Here is a 4,838-nt window from a genome sequence, read left to right on the forward strand (position 1 = left end):
TATGCAAGCATTTTATGTTTGGGACAAATGACTGATGTTTACGGAAACATCATTTTTCTCATCTGTAAAATGTAAATGATGCAAAAAGGATGAAATGCAATAATAAGCTAAAACAATATCTCAGCTCCTTATTCTTAGCAGGTGTTCAAAGATAGTAGCTAGGAGAGAGGGTTAGGGAAAGGCTGCTATCTGGATAAGGGAGCATAAGAGAACCGTGTTCCTGGGTAAAAGAAAAGGGCAAAAAGCTGTCTGTATGTAAGATCACGTGGTCAAAGATCAGAGATAAGAACTCTCAAATTGCACGAATTTCCAGAACCTTCGTCATTTGCCTGCATTGGTTTCCATCACTTCCTCTTTATATTCTTCTCCATCTCTTTTCTCAGGGAGAACAGCAATGAAAATGTGTTGAATAATTACATTCTGTTCATTTACACTTCAGAACAAGGAAGGAGGATGGATTGGTGGAGAAGAAAGACTAAAGTGGGCACTGAATTTAGAATAAAGGTAAAGATAACCACTGAGAGGGAAAGGAATGTGGCTTGAAGACCTGAGGCACAGGGAAGAAAGTGAGTTGAGTGAGACCAAGATGTGACTGCAGTGGCTCAAGGTAGGATGCCCCTGGTTTTCAAGCAGTGGTTTTCTGGGGGCCCTTATGTAGCAAGATTAGAGGTAAAAGCTGGAAACTTCTCTTAGAGGCCTGACCCTATTGGGGAAGCTTCTACTCCTGCATTCCTGAAGAAGATGAAGGGAATTTGATTTTCATTCCAGAAGTGAAATTTTAATAATCATGTAAAACTGCATGTAGCAGCCAGAGTAGAAAGAAATATAGAAGTGAATGAAGCCACCCAGCCTGAAGCTTCCGGGAGGGCTATAGTGTCAGCTTAAAGGTTTAAAAATTTTCATCCCAATGAATGGAATCCTAATCACTATGCCTTAGTGTAAGTACAAGAACTCTGATAAGATTAATAAACTGCCTTTTTTGTTTTTCATAGCATATATGTAATATTTAAAATTTTTACTAATTGCCTAATGTCCAGAGAAATATGCATGTCTCTAACAGAAGCAGCCCTCAGTATGCTAAATGGAGTATGATGATTGTCTTATTTGGATTAATAAGTGATTCAAATGAAAGGAGTAGCAGACCAAATTAGAAATTATTAATTGGTACATTAGTGATTTGGGAAAGAAAAAATGCTTACACTTTTAACTGTTTTCTATTTGACTGTAGGAGGAAGTTTAATTTCCCTAAAATGGAAAAAAAATACTATTCAAAGTAGTCTTCTAAGTAGAAGAATTAGGAACTGCTTTCCAAGTTTAAAAAAAAATTTTTTAGAAGTAGATAAGTTTCTAATTAGATATAGATATATCGATTGTTATATCGATTCATGCATTCATCAATCTTTATATCTAGCACACTAGTTTCCCTATCCTTCTGATATTCCCAGTTTAACCAGAAGAAACACATCTGTCACACATTAGTAGAAGAGAGGGAAAGAATGTATATAGTAATTAAGGTCCTAGTTTGAGAGTCAAAGACTGGGTTGCGATTCTGGACCTATTGCTTACTTGCTATGTGGTCTTATGTAAATTATTGAATCTCTCTAGCCATTTATACATGAATAAAATTAGATAAAATAATAATGCTGTTATGAGACTTATGTAAAATAATGCTTGCAAAACACTTTACACATTATATAGTGCTTAGTAAGCACTTTCTTTGGTCTCATTATTAATAATCTTGAAGATAATTATAACAATAGTGAAAAATTATTGGTAAAAATCTAATGATAAGAAAGCAATGACCTGATTAAAAGTAGGCAAAAGATCTGAACAGATACTTCACTAAAGAAGAGATATAGATAACAAATAATCATACTGAAAGATGTTCCACATCAAATGTCATCAAAGAAACGCAAATTAAAATGACATACCACCACACATCTAATAGAATGATCAAAGTGTGGAACACTGACAACACCAAATGCCGACCAAGGTGTGGAGCAACAGGAATTCTCATTCATGGCTGGTGGGAATGCAAAGTGGAACAGCAACTCTGAAAGACAGTTTCATAACTTCTTATAAAACTAAAAATATGCTTACCATATGATCCAGCAATTGCATTCATTGGTTTTTACCCAAATGAGTTGAAAATGTATGTCTATATAAAAACCTGCACACAAATGTTTATAACAGGTTTATTCATAATTGCCCAACTTAGAAGCAAGATGTCTTCAACAGGTGGATGAATGAACAAACCTTGGTACATACACATGATGGAATATTATTCAGTGATAAAAAGAAATGAGCTGTTACTAAGTGAAAGAACCCAATCTGAAAGCTGTGCACTGTATGATTCCAAGTATACGACATTCTGGAAAAAGCTAAACTAGGGAGAAATTAAAAAGATCAGTGGTTATCATGGGTTTGGGGAGGGGGAGGGATGACTAGGTGGAGCATAGAGAATTTTTAGGGCAGTGAAACTATTCTGTATGATACTGTAATGGCTGATAAATGTCATTATACATATGTGGAAACCCAATGTACAGCAGAAAAAGTGAATTCTAAGGTAAATTATGGACTTAAATAATAATAATAAAATATCAATATTGTCTCATCACTTCTAACAAATGTACCTTATTAATACAATATGTTAATGATAGTAGGAATTGTGTGTGTATAAGGAGAGAGGTAAGGCAGTATATGAGATCTCTCTTCTTTCTGCTTTAAAATATAAAGTTATTAATTAAAAAACACTGGACATAAAAACAAACTTAAGATTACAAGACACTGGTGTTCAAAGTAACAGAATCAAACTGGTATCAGACTTCTCAAAAACAATTGCATAATGCTTTCAAAATTGAGGGAATAAGATTTCAAAAATAGAAATATATACCTAGCCAACTGTCACTTAAATCTGAGTAGACTAAAATCATTTCTGAACACAAAAGAAAAATAAGACTGTTGGTTCTATGACCAAAGTGTGCAAAGTATGTAGTGAGGCAGAAAGGAGAAAGCATTGCTACTTTGGGAGAGATTAGGAAATACTTGACAGAATAGCTCTTGAATCTAGAACCGAGTAGGCAGTTGACAAATGGATAAGTATGGGAAATATTTACAGGTCAAAAGGAGTGGAAGGAACAATGATATCAAGAATCAAACATCCTAGGAAGAGGAGGCAAGCGCATGCGTGCCGTCTTCAGGACAATGCCGTCGCTTGGCCCCCGGGGTCAGAGGAGCATGTGACAAAGGCCCAGGGAGGTCTAGGAAGCTGCCCAGGCCAAGTCCCAGCCCCACTTCTGGGCAGTCTCTCAGCCCTACTCTGGCCAGGGCTCTGGCCAAACGCAGCGGTAAGAAATAGAGTGTCCTGCAGCGCCAGCCTGGCCAGGAAGAAACATGCAGGGAGCTCCAGCCAATTCCTCCTAGCAGGCTGCAGCCCTAGGGAGTGCAGCTGGGGGGTGTTCTGGGAACCCCAGCTGTGGCTGGAACTTTGGGGTGCCCTCCAAAAGCCAGTAGGAAAGCCCCAGTCCTCACAGCGAGTCCTCACTTCTCACCATAGGTTGTCCTGAGGGAAGCTCCAGCACCTATTGGCAGTCTCCTGGAACATAATAAGAATCTGCAGGAACTTTAAATGCCGTTTCTGTGTGTGTGTGTGTGTGGCGCAGGCGGCATGTATGTATATATGTATGGCGAAAGGGGTATTTTTTATGTATATATGCATATGTATATATATGTATATGTATATATATGTATATGTATATATGTATATATATGTGTATGTATATACATATGTATATATGTATATATATACATATGTATATACATATATACATATATATATTCATCTTTAGAGGAGTTAGATCTGGGTGACTGTGATACGGGAATGCAAAGTGTGATAGCATTTGCTACAATCCTAACTCAAAACCAAACAAAGGAATAAACATAAAGCGACCTACACTGTACAATGAACAGAAAAAGTCTAAAGTTCATCTAGGCTACAAGTTAAAAGAAAATCACTGCCTCGTTGAACTACACATGTATAAGCATGATATAAGAAATTGAAGTATAAAACAGTTATGTGATACACTGTATCTGAACAAAAGCCTGTGCTACCTTGATGCAGCTGCAATAAAATAACTTGTGATGGAATGGTGTTTTGGGCTGATGTACTGAAAAGCAATACTACTTTGGAAGTAATAGATCTTTCTTTCAACACAATAGAAAATGCAGGAGCAAAGAATCTCAGTGAAAGTCTTGCTTCATACAACAGGAATCTTAAAAAATTGTCAGTAGTCAGCAGCAAATAGAGAGAGAAGGACTTGTTATACACAATCAATGAAAACAAATCCCACACTCTAATATCTATATTTGAGGAAGCAAATTTAATGAGGCTACATGTGTGGCATATTCAGACTTACTCAAATAGGCTTCTGTAATCAGACAATACAGTTGTGGAGCCATTCGTAGTGGATGGACGTGTGTAACTTGGAGAAGTGTCCAATGGCCTTAAAATCATTATTACTGGACACCAGCTTATGGGGAAGCTTGCAGCCACTCCACTGATGCAGGTTTTAGTCTTGTACCAGTAAGGCGACATCTTTAATAATCAAACTCTAAAATAGTTTTCACATATTTTTCTTATTATATTCACAGAGACTAAGATATTATTGCCTATTAAATTTTTCTTTCATTAATTAGAATGTTATTTTTGTCAAATTTATAAAAGATATGACTATATTAAACTTTGTATAACTGTCCATTAAAAAAATAAAGTATCCTGGTACATTCTGGAAACTACCAGTAGTTTCATATGGCTGCGATTTAGAGCAATAATGGGAGAT

At 36.4% G+C, this 4,838-nt stretch overlaps 1 pseudogene; it reads left to right on the forward strand.

Moving 5' to 3' along the window:
• The first annotated feature begins 3,844 nt into the window (after window positions 1-3,844).
• Window positions 3,845-4,600, forward strand: LOC120609726 (leucine-rich repeat-containing protein 34-like; annotated as a pseudogene).
• Window positions 4,601-4,838: the final 238 nt, after the last annotated feature.

Source organism: Pteropus medius, unplaced genomic scaffold, assembly GCF_902729225.1.
Source record: "Pteropus medius unplaced genomic scaffold, Ma_sr-lr_union100, whole genome shotgun sequence".
NCBI classification, from domain to species: domain Eukaryota; kingdom Metazoa; phylum Chordata; class Mammalia; order Chiroptera; family Pteropodidae; genus Pteropus; species Pteropus medius.